This window comes from Lygodium microphyllum, chromosome 30 (assembly GCF_053477565.2).
Source record: "Lygodium microphyllum isolate KBCC chromosome 30, Lygodium_microphyllum_v1.1.10, whole genome shotgun sequence".
Taxonomy (NCBI): Eukaryota; Viridiplantae; Streptophyta; class Polypodiopsida; order Schizaeales; family Lygodiaceae; genus Lygodium; species Lygodium microphyllum.
The window spans coordinates 98,940,804-98,956,521 of NC_141164.1; the positions used below are offsets into that span (position 1 = coordinate 98,940,804).

General features: G+C 41.4%; 1 pseudogene; it reads right to left on the bottom strand.

Moving 5' to 3' along the window:
* Nucleotides 1–12,530: 12,530 nt before the first annotated feature.
* On the bottom strand, nucleotides 12,531–15,173 carry LOC148010165 (uncharacterized; annotated as a pseudogene).
* Nucleotides 15,174–15,718: the final 545 nt, after the last annotated feature.

The window sequence follows — 15,718 nt, forward strand, 5'->3', positions numbered from 1 at the left end:
ATTTTTTTGGCGTGGGGGGGTGGTTACAAGCCTTCACACGACTTCAAGTAGTGTAACCTCTCATAAGGCATAGAAATATTATCAAAGTTTGTATGTAAAGTCCAAAACCATACAAGCAAAGTTTAGCTTATGTGTGCAAAGGTGGTCTTGAGTAAGAATGATGTCGCTTCTTATGTGTGTGAGAGCTCTCAAGGATGGGAGAGCTCCTCCTCTTCTTGTATTATAGATGAACATGCACCAACATAGCTCAACACTAGGACAAATGATTGACAACATAAAAGTAGCTTCAAAAGAGAACTAAACAATTTATCAAGGGATCAAAGCTATCATTAAGGAGTTCAAAAAGCAAAAGTACTAAGTTTCTTTAGGCTTACAATATATTGAGAAACTTTTACAGTTTTTGCGCTTTCTTTTTTGTGCCAAAGTGATTTGTACATATAGTCTTAATGTACGTCCCTTTGTCCCATATTCATTTAAGGTTTATAAGAGGTTGCTAATATTTCTTTCTTTCTTTCTTGCTTAATTTCTTACACGTGTGGCATTGCAGATGGATTGGAGGTAGATTAAGGGGAGGTCATTTGGGTTTGCTATGCATATTAGAAGTGCCCACATAGTAAGAAAGATAAATGGTAATATTTATCTTTCTTGCTATGCAAATTGCCATCGCATAATGCTTAAAAAGATTCCATCGCAAACTTCATCCAAAGATAAATGTTAATTAATTTAATGATAGAAGTAAACACATTAAAGGGAAATAAATATCAAATAAAAACATAAAGTGAACATAACCTTAAAGAAGCAAAAAAGAATTTCCTAAGTAGTCAAGCAAACATAGAAGGGGTATATCTGCTTATGGAGCAGCTATAAAATAGAAATCTCATACCAATCTAGATGTCCTAGTCCATCATGTGACTTTAAACACCCCAATGCATACTTCCAAGGTGAAGCAATGCTAATCCAAATAACATATGTAGTCAACCAAGAGGATTGATACCTTATTAAAAATTCTAGTGGAAGGTGACGTCATAACAGAAGTGAGAGAGACTATTCAAGCTCTTCATAAATCTAATACAATTGACCTAACTCAATTCTCCAACCTAAGACTTGTCTAGATAGCTAGATTTGAAGCCTTAGCTACGATATTAGCTAAAAATTGAAATATCATGCAAAAGTAAGAGAGCAAAGTATAAAGCATCAAAAAGATAAGGATTGATATCAAAGCACCTAGCCCGTCTAAAGTTTTCATCACAAACTTCGTACAAAACAAATATCAAATAAGAACTTAGTGGTTGGGAGCCTGCAACTTGAAGTGAACCAAATATCGATTACATGAACACACCTTGAAGGAGTAAGCAAAGATTTCTAGCCGAGGATGTAGATTAGTACAATTCAAGCGATGATTGAAGTAGCTTCACAAAGCAAATCGAGCAAGTCTATGAATCTATTGACCTAATGGCAAGAGATGGGTATACTCCACTCTTTGAGCCTATGCCTTGAAGAAATGGGTAGAGGTTGTGGTCTAATAATTTGCATGCAGAAAGAATGGGAGGTTCTCTATGTTGAAGAACCTCTATTGAGCCAAACAAGTTAATAGTCCACACTTTGGATGAACTTCTATTATTTCAAAAGTTGCAACTCACTTCAACAACACAATCTTGTTAGAAGATAGGCATAGGAACCCACTATAAGCAAGGGTGTATAAGGGCAGATAGGTGTGAATAGCCTAAAGGGTAGGGGAAACCCTAACTCTAGCTAGGCAGAGGCTATATAAATAGCCTATGGGTCACTATCAAAGTTGAGATAGAGTGTACTCAAGTTGTACCTTGAGCAACTTAGTAATCAAGATTTTATTGTTGTACTTTGAGCTCCTATCTCCCTCTTGTGCACACTTTCTCATGCTGAAACTCTGATTTTCCACATGGTATCAGAGCCTCCTCTGATCCCTTCAACTTTTCTCAAACCTTAGCTCCACTAAGTGCACAAGACAATCTCCATCTCTCTCATTTTGGGCCTTCAAACTCCATAGCCAGCTAGACCCCCTGACCTTGGAGGAGCTGGTGTGTGCAATAGAAGCAATTTCAGCTCCTGGTTTCTTCTAGAGATCTTCTCCTTGGCTTTGGAAGATTCAATATGGCATGTCAATCCTTGACATTGGACATTTTGGTCGGCAGCATTGTCACAAATGCAAAAAGTAGCATAGTTCTGACAGCGTGGCATTTCGTATAGTAGTGTGGCCTGCAGCAGACGTATTAATGGCGGTCACCATGGGGCTTTGATAGCCCCCCAAGTGGGCTATCTCCATCCAAGAGAGTTCTGAGAAATTCTTCCTCTGCCGCTCCCACAGAGTCAAACCCTAACTGTGGGTCTCGGGCAGCCATAGCCAGAAGCTTCAAGCTTCTTCAACATTCAAATTTTTCAATGTTTGGTCATTAACAGTGATTTTAATCATTGAGTCAACTCTTTCTGAGTCAGTTACTAATTTGGGAACCTTATCTCAGAGGTTATTGTACTTGGAAAGTCATCATCAAGCTCATCAAGACCGACATCTACCCCATCTCTAGCAACATGAGCTACAAATGAGAGCTTGTAAGCACTAAGGCACATTGTTTAATCATTCTTTTGCTGCTGATATTTACTCAATTTGAGTTGGTTTCATCAAAAAAATAAAATCATTAAGTGCTCTACTTCAGTTTGTAAGGCTATATGTACAACTATAAACTTGTATTGCATATCATTTGTGGTTTTTTTTTTAAAGTACTTTGGTCAATGAAATCAAAGGGATGAGTGTCATTGTACTCTCCTCAGAGTCATCAGCAACAAGCATTGAAATCATAGACCGTCCTTGTCCAACAGAAGGTTTATCTACTAAGCCATACCACAAGGAGGAGCCGAAGTCTAGTCTAGGTTCACATCATTAAAACCTAAAAAGACTTTTAAACCTTGGAAGAAGATTGCACATAAGAAAGAACCACCAAAGTCATATTTTGAAATATTACATATGCAACATTTTGAAATATTACATATGTATGATTTTGAGCCTTTCTCCTCATTACAACTTTGATATCAATTGTTTGATTTGCTTCAGCATTCAGTGGCAAGTTTGTAAGGGACTACACATTGCCCTTGTTCTAGCAAGTGGTAAGACCTTCCCAATGGCCACAACATATGTTGATGTCCATCCTCAAATTTGAAAAGTTGATGGCAAAGATTTCCACCCATGGCAGGTACTTATCAAGTACAAGATGATGGAGAGAGGATATTGGCCTCTCATTCAAGGTGCTAGAGTTGTAAACTCTATAAATCTGGTTGGTGTAGAGGATGACCAATGTGCCCAAGCAATCATCATGTTACAATTAGATAAGTCTTTGATTCATCATGTTGATCAACTTAATACTGCTAAAGAAAAATGGGATGAGCTTGAAAAGCTCTATGGAGCCACTAGTAAAAATACTAAAATATTTCTTAAAATTGAATTATTTGGCTTGGAACATAGATCAGGAGAAGACTTGGGCAAATTCATTTCTCACATGAAGGGACTTATGACACAGCTTGCCTCAGTACAAGGTCCAATACATGAAGAAGATGCTATTGCTATTCTCCTAAAAGTTGTAAAAAATGTATTTCCTACCCTTATAACCACTCTTACCAACATTCTAGATCCTACCTTGGCAAGTACCATCCAATCCTGTTTCGATGAAGAAAAGAGAAACCACAAAGAAGGCAGCACTAGTTAGGCATCTTCAGCTTCTTGTGATCAAGTATTGGTACATAGACTTATCACTAGATGTTCTTTCTATAAGAAAAAATGACATATTGTAAACAATTGTTGGAAGAAGTGTTGAGATGGCAAGCTCAGCACGTGCGGACATTGAAGATGGACCACCTGGCTAGATGAGTCCGCACGTCTATACTTATCACGTTGGTGGTCATTATGATGCTCACATGGCCACTGACTTATCACTTATTATATTTAGTTTGTTACACCTACCTACAACTGGCAAAGATATAACACCAGTCGATTAGTGTAGTCGGTTATGCACTGTTTGAATTAGAAGGCCACTTTCCTTTATGTTGTATCTTATCTATACTTGTGTATTGTATAGTGTGTTGAAGAAGGAAAAATCAGTAAGAAAACGTTTTGGCCTCCATCTCTCTTCTTGTGTTCTTGAGTGAGCTTCCTCTTGTGTATACAGTGTGTGTTTGGCACAATAGCTCAAGCAAAGTCCCCCACCATGCGATTCTTGACAAGAAGTATCCCAAAAAAAATGAAATGTAACAAATGCAAGAAGATAGGGCATATCACTAGTAAATGCTCCAACATTCCTGAAGTACCTAAAGAATTGGTGGCCAACTATGCCTCCAATCCATCTGAAGATTGACTTTTTTGAGTCTCTAAACCATCTACCAAAAAAACACTCTTGTAGCTTGATTTATAAAGGCATCTTGTTTGTTTGACGGGGGGGAGGGGGGGAGGGGGGGGGACATCTTACATGCTTTGTAATCTAATGCCACCCTAGCATTGGGGGGGTCTTAGAAGATAGGCATAGGAACCCACTGTAAGCAAGGGTGTATGAGGGTAGATAGGTGTGAATAGCCTAAAGGGCAGGGGAAACCCTAACCCTAGCTAGGCAGAGGCTATATAAAGAGCCTATGGGTCACTGTCAAAGTTGAGATAGAGTGTACCCAAGTTGTATCTTGAGCAACTTAGTAAACAAGATTTTGTTCTTGTACTTTGAGCTCCTATCTCCCTCTTGTGCACACTTTTTCCTACTGCAACTCTGCTTTTCCACACTACCCTCTAACTAACCAAGCATCCTCCTCTCCAACCCAAGATAGCAAGAACATAAGACAAGCTCGAGTTATAGTGAACTCACCTAATTTACCTTCTTGTGTTTGATGACTTGAAGGCTTGAAGCTGATTCCACAACCACGATCAACATGATCCAATGCCATCACTCCTTCCCATCCACCTCCAAGCACACCAACAAGTCAAATAGAGATTACGAGAAAAGCAAGAAGACGAAGAGCTTCACCTTCCCTCAGTCCCTCGCTCAATACACCTCTCACTCTCTCCCTCTCAGTCACTCTCAACACAATGGAAGCAAGATGATAGAATGGAAAGATAGAATAGAAAGCTTGAGTAGCTTGAGTAGCATGGATGTGCCAAAAGGAGTGAATACAACTGAGACCTCCCACCCTTATATAGACCAAGAATTAGGGTTATGGTTAGGGTTTCTGTTTTGCATTTTGCATTTAGGGTTTGTGCCCCTTTTGTGTTTTGCGTTTAGGGCTTGCACCCCTTTTGCGTTTAGGGCTTGCACCCCTTTTGTGTTTAGGGTTTGCACCCCTTTTGCATTTTGTGTTTTAGGGTTTCCACAACTATGAATTAGGGTTTGCACCCTCTCTTGGGTGTCCTACCCACTTAGTGGGCTCTAGGCCAATCAATCCTTGAAGCATGCTTCACCCTTAGCCTAAATGCACCAATCCTATTTTAATCTAATGACAAATGCATGTGTGCAACCCATGCGCAAGTGCAACAAATACAACTACAGGAGATAAATACAATATGCATGAGAGTGAGCGGCTCTCACAAAATAATACTTCCATTAGAATATGATGATGTCCATGAGTACAAAATAATACATAGAAGCTCCACAAAATTATAATCCACCAAAAATAGTGTTCAACACTTGCGCTTTTTCTACCATCTCAAAATATCGTTAACATTATTTCCCCCCTAGAGGAGTACAAACCCCATGGCACTCATGTCGTAGGTAGCATCAGTAGCTTGCACCAAAGATGCAAAATGTTGGGAACAGTTGATGAAGGAGTAGTGGTCCGAATGGAGGAGAAATGAATTCTTCTATTATGAAGATTATATTCTTTCTACCACGATTGGTATTGATGATATTATTAGTACTGGGGTAGATGGTGACTGAGGTTATTGCTGGTGACAAATCCTGTAGAAGGTGATGTTGCTGAAGATACTAGACTATTGGTTCTTGTGATAGAGACGACTTGAATGGTCATTGAATATGAATGGGAGATTGCATAGGATGGGTGATGTGATGTTGATGTAGCAATGATGACATTGGATCCTCCACAAACTGTTGTAGGTGCAAAGGAAAACCTCACGTGCAATCACTTCCTAGGGGGAAGTGCTACTCTTTTTTTTTCTTTTTTTGGTGCATAGGACCTATGAAGATGTTGGTTTGGGACATGGGTTTTAACTCCAAGTAAAGCCCGCAGTATTGTCCCGCACTTGAGGACCCAAATTCATGAATAGGTTATGGTGCAAATACTGATAGTGAGTGCACATACATACATAGTCTAATACATAGTTAGAAGACTACTTCAGGGGTGCTTCTGATGATGTTGGCAAATGAAGTAAGGAACCTAGAAGCTGAGGATGGGAAGAAGTGTCACTGTTGAGGGAAATGGGATTGTTGATGAAGAGTATAGAAAAACACCAATGAGAGAGGGATAGGAGCTAGAGAGTCCAATCCAATATGCTCTTGAAGTGCATGGTTCTCCGTAGGATCAATCACACATGGTAGCTGATGCAATTGTTGGCCTTATGTTGAAGAACCTTTTTCACCTTTCTAATAAGTAAGGGTTAATAAACTGGGTGAATCAAATGAAGGGAAGAAATGTGCAAGTGACTCAAGGAGACATGTCTAACCTAGGCAAGGCGAGACTCCCTAAGTATGCCCTGACCTTGATGTGCCCTGAGAAAATGTGCGAGAAAATGAAAAAAGGACTAGGCGGTTAGAGATGGAGCCATCTGACCAAGGCCACCAGACACATCCAACTTGAGGACCCCTAGGTGCGGTGTAATGCATGTGAGTGCATATTTCTTTTTCTCTCTCCTTTTTTCTCTCTTTTTTCTTTTGGCAAGTTAAGTAACAACAATGATATACCATAAGGCATGTTACCTTATAATGAGAAATGGAAGTATGAGAGCAGAAAAGGCTGACTGCAAATAATAAAATGTGGTGCACAAGATGATTGGTGCATTGAGTGCGTACATTGAAGAGGTGAACACTGGACATGGAAGCACATTGCTGCATTGTTGATGAAGTTGTTGTTGAAGAGGAACTTGAACTTGCCAATGAAGACCTGTATGCTCATTGAGGAATCAATTTGCAACTACTCCTAAGGAAGTGATGACCATTAGATGTTGTAGTAAAGGTATGGTGTCATTGAAGAAAGTGGAACCTCAATATTGATGGTCTTTAAGTTTTGTCTTTCTTCACTGCGGATCCAAGATAAACTTGTTGTCTTGATTATCCTTTGATGCCTCTGCACTAGATTCTATATCCTTGTGTGAATCTGAAGTACTAGCCTTGGTCACATCCAAGGGCTCTGATTGTATGGGTTCCATGTTAGAATTGGAAATAGTAACTTCTGATCCACTAGAGTGGACAATCGTGACAGTCAAAGATGACTGTGCACTTGGATCCTAAGACTGAGTAGAAGTATTCATGGTCTTGGTATTTCCAGATTTGTTTGTGACAACACTCATAGAGGGAGGTCATTGCTCTTTTGATATTTTTGTAGATGTCCCTTGTGAATCCTTTTCCTTAATTAAGAAACTACACTAGGTTGCTACATCTAGATTTTCTATTTTGGTTTGGGTGACAAAGGTTCTTGGTTTCAAGGAGACTTTGATTGTTTTGAAGAACCAGCAACAACTTGGGGTTGTTGCTTATCAACACTTCAGGGCTTTACTCAATTATCCTTGGACTTTCCATTTTGGCCTGCGTAGCCTCACATGGAAGTGATTGCTTTGGCTCTAGCGTTTCCTCCTTGCTCAATGACTTTTTGGACACTACTAGTTCCTCTTGTGGATCCCAATGGTTGCTCTTTTGGAATTGTGGGCTCAAGTGTCACACGAACTAGCTTGTCAATCACCAAGTTATCTAGTGTTGTCTCCTCAAGTATCTTGGTCCAAGACCTACATGCGTGTGGGGGTCTCTTTTGCTTTCTCTTGGATTTGGATGGGAATTGGTCTGTGGTCACTAGAGATGGCTTTGCGGGTGGTTTTGGTAACCAAATCCAACAATTTTCCTCATAAAACCCTTGAGCATGGAGCAATGCTTTGGGCACCCATCGCAACCTTGTGCTAGCTCTCCATCATTGATTCCGATTACTTGCTTGAAATCTCTTTCCCCTTCTAGATGCAATTCTATTCCCAATAGCTTGAGAAGTTGTGGTAGTGTTTCTAGTAGTTGTGGTCTTTTCTTTGGTTTTAGAAGGCTTCCTATTGAGTGGTTCTCTCTTATTCTCATGTGCTGTGAGTAGCTCATTAAGAACTCTCTTGCTATCCTCTCTAGTCGTGTGATCTGACTCTAAGACAAGCTTCTTGGCCTTCTCTAGAGAAGAGACAAGGTTCCCTTTCTTGCTGAAGCTAGTGACTATCTCCATGTCTAATCAACTTAGCTATATATGGTGTGCTTCATAGTCCACAATGCATGTGGTTGCAAGCTTGAAAGGTCTTCCAAGCAAGACTTCCTTTTCCATATCTGCTCAATTTGGAAGCACATAAAACACTATGGGCCTGCTTTCCGTCTCAATTGTCAAGAGAATTTTGCATCGTCCTAAGAGGGAATAGGCAGATCCTCCATACAGCTTGATAGCTGCATTGGTTGGAATGAGTTTAAGTTGTTTGAAAATTCATACCTCATAGGTCAAGATGTTGTAATCTTAAACCTTCGTTTATGAGAGAAGTTAGTTTGACCCTAAGATATACAAGAGGGATTAACTCTTCACCTTCTGGTTCAGTGTTTGCGGCTTGTACCTTTCGTATATTAGGCATGGTAGACCTAGTTAGAATACTACATGAAACCTTGCATGTTGAATAGTCATATACATGTGAGTGATGCTACACTCAATGCATCTAAGATCAACCCTTGGAAATTTATCTATCACCATCCGGTCTACTAGCTTTCCCCTAGGCTCTTGTGTTGCTAGCTCTGGCAATATGTGAATGGATAGATGGATGGGAATGTTCACTCATTTGTGTTGACTCATTAGGTTTTAGGACTTCAAGATCTAAGGTCGAGTCCATTATGAAGCACGTCAATGGAGTGTAAGGCTCTTAATAGTCAGATGACAAACTCTTCAACTCTTCTTGCAATGGTCATGTGTGGTTATTGGTGTGGGTGTTCTCGTTCAACTCTCTAGGCTTGTCTGTTCTTCTTGGATTTTACAACTTCGTTTTGTGGAGTTCCTATCCTTCACATTTGTCTCTCGTTGGTCTATTGGTCTTATGATCTTGCACTAAGTGCAAGTAATGAAAGTATGGGCTAAGTGGTTGGCTTCTCCTCTCAATTACTGCGTCTTGGCACTTTCTTTTAATGTGCTTCAAAATGATTCAAAGGGGGCTTAGGACTTCTGGTAGCTTGGTCGACAATATTTTACTCATCAAGCCCTTATAATGATTGTAATTGAGCACATGAGGATTGCAGCTTGGTTGGACAACTTTTTCCATAATGACTTGTAGTGTGTCCCATATGTAGATGTGAAAGTGACTATTGTGGTTGTGTACTATGATCCTAAATGACTTGAGGTAATGTCTGCCCAGCATCTGTTGCGTGCCAAGGTTGTCTAGGTGCTAAGTGAAATGTGTGCCAAGTCCTTGTAATATGATGAGATGGTAACTTAGTTTAACAATATTCTTTTTGAGTTCTTAAGTCATTAAGATATTTACTTCAAATACTTGACTTCAAAACCCACAAGTTATCAAGACACTTTGCAACACTTTGATTCAAAAACTCGCAAGAGTAAGGTGTGCAAAATCAGGCTTTCTTTTCCAATGTAATGTGCATGGATGCAAGCAATTCCTCAAAGTATGACAACCATGTCATGCTAACAATATGGTATGTAAAGACGATACTTTGATGAAAATACTTAAAGCAAGAGGTTCAAATTTTGAATGTGAGTAAAACAAGTATGAGTGAATCTTGAGGCATAGTTTGAGTGCATATGGGTGTGAGTGTAAGTGGGAGTGTGAGTGTGTCAGTGATTGATTAGTGTGAGTGAGTGATAAGTGAGAGTTGAGGATGAGTAAATGGAGGATTAGTGAGAGAGGAGTATGAGTGAAGAATAAGTAAGATGTGAGTGGGCTCGTATAGTAGTTTGTGTAAAGGTTCCTTGTGTGTGTGTGTGAGGTGTGGTGGTTCAAGTGAGTGTGATGATGCAAAGGAGGTGATGCAAGGGAGTAAGTGGCTAGGGTTGAGGTGGTGCGAGTAACATGGTTCGAGTGAGTGAGGTGGTGCGCGTGAGGGGTGGTTCAAGTGAGTGATCTAGGGTCAAGGTGGTTTGAATTAGTGAGGGGTGACTAGTTCGAGTGATAGTTAGGGTTTATAGATGTGAGGGTGAGGGATTATGATTGGGATGGTGCGAGTAAGTGGTTCGAATGAGCGAGGTGGTACGAAAGAGGTGGTGCAAGTGAGTGGGGTCAAGGTGGTTCGAGTGAGAGTGGTTCGAATGAGCAAGGTGGTGCGAAGGAGGTGGTTTGAGTGAGTGAGGCGGTTTGAGTGAATGTGGTGGCATGAAAGGGGTGGTGGGAGTGAGTAAGGTGATGCGAGTGAGGTGGTGGGATTGAGTGATCTAGAGTTAAGGTGGTTCGAGTGTTAGTGGTTTGAATGAGCAAGGTGGTTGCGAAGGAGGTCGTGCGAGTGAGTGATCTAGGATCAAGGTGGTTCAAGTGAGTGTGGTGGTTCAAGGGAGCGAGGTGGCGTGAGTGAATGAGCTAGGGTTAGGGTGGTGCGAGAGTGAGTGTGATGGTAGTGTGTGAATGCTAAGGTCTAAGATTACTTTAGTGTGGGAGTGAAGAGAGGTGCGGGAGTGAGTTTAGGTGGGTAGGAGAAGGTTTTATGTGTGGGTTAGATATGGAGAGTTGGGTGTGTTAGAGAGAGAGCATGTGTGTATAGGTGTGAGTGTGTTTTGAGTGAGTGAATGGGGTTCTTTAGTGTATGTGTATGAAAAAAAAGGTGTATGTGTGTGAGTATGGTAAGTAAATGAGTGTGTGTAGTGAGTATGTGGATAGATGTAGAGTGTGGGGGTGCATAAATAGATGTGTGTGAATGCAAGGGAGTGATGTCTCTTCTCCCTACTCTTCTTCCTTCGAAGCTTTTTTTCTTCTCTACCCCCTTCTTCTCACCTCTTCTTTTACTACTTCCTCCTACTCTTGGAATACTTATCTTCTTCTATCCCCTTCACCTTCTACTTACATCTCTTTTTCCCTTACCTCTTCACTCCCTACCATTTTCTCTCTTCTTCTTAGTGACCTTCTTTGCTTTCTTCTTCTGCAACCTCAACAAGCAAAGAACTTCATGACATAAGTACAATGGTGGCAAGAATATGTTTGGTTAGAATACAACCATGTACATGTAACCATTGACAAAAGCAAGAAAAACGAACCTTTATCACTCAATGTTGCCACAAAAGATATTCAATAACAAGAGTTTTGAGTTTTGTGTTTGTCTTTGAGATTTGAGTTTTGAGTTTTGTGTGTGTGTGTGTGTGTGTGTGTGTGTGTGTGTGTGTGTGTGTGTGTGTGTGTGTGTGTGTGTGTGTGTGTGTGTGTGTGTGTGTGTGTGTGTGTGTGTTTTGTGTTTTTTTCTATCCTAACAATGTCTATCTTCACAATCTCAATCCAAAGAACTGGTTCCTTCTAATTCGGTCTTTCTAACCTAGCTGCATGGGTTTCAGAATGCAAGCCACAAATGCAGACAATCGAAATCCCATCAATCCCATCCACGCCCATGCACAAGCCTCCTATTCTGCCACACGGTAGGTGTGAGAACCTCAGCGGTTTCACCATCCTATGTCCCAACAATGGAACCAAAATGTTGAGTTAAACGCACCCAATCAGGACTTTGGACTGACTTCTATTGTTTTAGAAGCTGTAACTCACTTCGACGACAATCTCTCACATTGTCTCCCAACACTCCACTCTAACTAACCAAGCATCCCAAGGTTGATGTGTACGTATTGTACATAATGTACGGTACATATTTGTACGTTGTTCCATACATATAAAATTTTTGTGTACGTTTAAATACGTACCATTGTAAAAAATATCAATCTAAATGGCATTTCATATCAAAATAAACATAAAAAATCCAAATACATTTTAAATTGTAAGAGAGACCTACAAGACAAATTTAATAATGTCTTTGCTAATACGCATTTGATTAGTAATCACAAAACCCTTGCCGCACGTTGTAAAGCTTGTTACTTCAGAAATCGAACATCAGATACCACAGCCAGTTTTGGTATCAAAGATCAATCTTCAATCACCAATCACCACTCTTAGCTCTACATAAACTGATGAATCAGTGTTTACACAACAAAAGTCTCGACTCTCATCCATGTTAAAAGGCTACAAATGCATCAAAACAAACTGAATACAATGCACATACTACATAGCAAGCTACAACACTACATCATAGAAATCTCCTCAAAAGGCCCATAAGGGCTAGTCCAGAGTCTAGACTCCACAATGAAACATGATCTAAGAGTCAAAACTCCTCATCAGATGATGATGATGACGATGCACCATAAGAGAGCAAGTCCCTATCTGTCAGGACATTTCCCTCGTTGTCATACTCATGCTCTGCCATCACGGGCACATGTGATGATGTGAAAGATGTATCATGAGATCCATGTGCTACATCATCATCTCATGGCTCTCTCTGGGTATGAATGAGAGTGACAGCCTCGTTCATCCGAGTCCGCTACGTACGAAGAGGCAGCTTCCCCCGACGAATGCTCCTCCGTCTAGCGCTCTCTGAATCTGCAGCCTCCTCACGCAAAGGTATCGCTAAAGCCCGTGCGCATGACCTTGTGACACAACGATCGATGCTCTCCAACTCTCTATGAAGGAGTCGTATAATATATGTCTGCTCATCTTTGACACGTTGCTCCATATCATCCTCAGTAGAGGCTGGCACCATCTTCACACAGGTCGGATCTGCCTATGGAAAAGCAAAATCCGACAAGTCACCACCACAAGAAATGACTTAATAATATTGAAATCTATCAAAAGACGTACAACATCAAGTACTTAAATATACCTGCTTGGGTGTCCCTAAAGCATGATAATCTCGCACGAGCTTCATGTTAGCTCGGCAATACACTAATCGCTCCAGCTGAGCGGTACTAAGTCGATTGCGAATCTTCATGTGAACCAAGGAGTAGGCGCTCCAATTGCGCTCACAAGCACTAGCAGAACAATCCTACGATCACGAATCACGATACAATTTTGGAGTCAAAACCCTTAATGAATTAAACTTTAAAGATGGATGCAATTGTGAAAGAGTCAAGGGTACCCGCAAGAGGATTCAGAGAGCAAGATGAGTCAACTTTGGAAGACCTTGTCTTCCATAGCTCTGCTACCACGTGAGAGGAAATTTCGTGACCTCCTGTCTCAAAACCACCGCTCTAGCAAAGGATAGTGGTCCTAGATTGTTCATAAAACTCACCATCTCTGCATCAACCTCAAGTTGCTCATCCTCATCGTACATTATGTTGATGTACTGGCCTTTCTGCATAAGCACAGTGCTCTCACTAAACAGCTCTGGCTTCTTGTAGAAGGGATGAAGCAATGCAGCCATCCCATGAATGGGACAGCTCATAAATGTCCATTGCCGCTCTACAATAGCCAGGATGTCACCCCGGCTACAAATTGACAAGCCAACATTCCAACAATCATTATATAATATAACTTTAAACATATTGTTGCAATGTGCTTATTATTTAATATTAATATAATCAACCAAGAACAATATCCAAGTGTACACTCACCGAGACTCCATCAATGTCATACAAGTGACAATATGGCTCTTCATCTCCATGAAGAGATGATAGACCATTCCAAGAGTAGAGCACTCCATATCTGTGACTCGGAGGACATGGATAGGCTGCAATGCCATTGTCAAGCTATGTACCTCTGTCCAAAAGGGCTCGTCAAAGCACTTTCCGCTGAATGTATTTAGTAGCCTCTGTCTACGCATGGTGCATAAACCTCCATTTCGGGTCCACCACAATCTGTAGTACTGGGTCCCGCAATCTAAAAAGCCTCTACAAGGCCAGGAACATATAAGAGTGTAGTAATCTTCGTGGCATCTGCAAGATGAGGTTGCACACATGGCAACTTTCCAATATCCTCCATTAGCAGGTCCAAGCAATGCGCAACGCACAAGGAGTCCAAGCAATGCGAGGAAACTCTGCCTCCATCAATTCACCCATAGCATTGTCTGTCACCACTTGGACCACATTCTCTGGCCCAACATCCAAAATTTCCTGTATGATGTGGTGATAAATAAACTCGGCACTAACGGATTCTCCTGTCTTTCCTGCATCCACATCCCACAAGAAGTATATACCAAGACATGAGGACACCAAAATATTGATAATGTGTCGTCTACGCATATCACTCCAGCCATCAGATATGATGGTGCACCCAAAAGACTGCCATCCTGCCTCTACAAGTACCAATGCCTTGTCTATCAAGGCTTTCTGCTCTTCAAGCATCGTGGTACGCATTTTGTTGTACTCCATCCTGGACCACTAGTCTGTGTGGCCAACCTCTGCTATGGCCGTCACTGTTCTCTTCCATTAATCACTCCTCAGTACATTGGAGATGTTGCACTCCACAAGAGTGCGAGCAATCTCCATCTCATCCACTTTTTGTCTCTCTTTCTCCCACGAAAGAGATAAAACACGTGAAGGCAAAGTACTCTATCTCAGCACATGTGCATCATCATCCTCATCAACCTAATTCATGACACGGGCCCTCTTTCTGCCCCTTGTAGGTTGGCTATCGTGTGTGGGAGAATCACCCACCTCCCCCACAAGCACATCATGAAGTGCATCTTGAGTGTACTGGCTGCCCCTTACCTGCTTTGAACCCTTTGATGTTGATGAATTCTCAACAATGAGCTTGTCTCTGATATCCTGTGGCACCTACTTGCACCCACCACAATTGCCGTGGTGCCAATACCTGTCAAGTGTATCACGACACAAGAAATTGTGCTCATCAGCTCGAAGTTGCAATACTTGCACTGCCATCTACGTGTGCTAGAACCAGCTTGGGTCAGTGTATTAATAACACGGATGACATTGCTGTGCTCCTGCCAGTAGGGGTTGCATGGCTTCAACATATTGGATCCTGAAAGCTGTGTGACACAAAGAAAGAGAGAGACAGAGCTTAGAGCATGCTCCAAAGGAAGAGAGAGGGGAGGGGGGGAGGGACTCGGGAGGGAGCGAGAGAGAGATGAGATTAATCATGTGGTACATTGACCGCTCGCGGTTGTGAGAGAGAGAGAGAGAGAGTACAGTACGCGACAGAGATGCATCATAAGGGACCAAGGCCATGAGCGAGAGAGAGCATGAGAATGACATGGTTGCAATGTGCAGTGTGGAGAGACAGAGTGAAACAGAGCGTTGCAGGTGATTCCAAAATAAGCCCAAATTCGTACGTTGAAGATCAAAAAGGGGTTTTCAAAAAAAATAAACGTACGGATCAATCCGTACGTACGTACAGTTGCAACCTTGAAGCATCCTCCTCTCCAACCCAAGAAACCAAGAACACAAGACAAGCTCGAGTTGTGGTGAACTCACCTAACTTACCTTCTTGCATTTGATAACTCAAATGCTCGAAGATGGTTCCACAACCACGATCAACACGATCCAATGCCCAACAAGT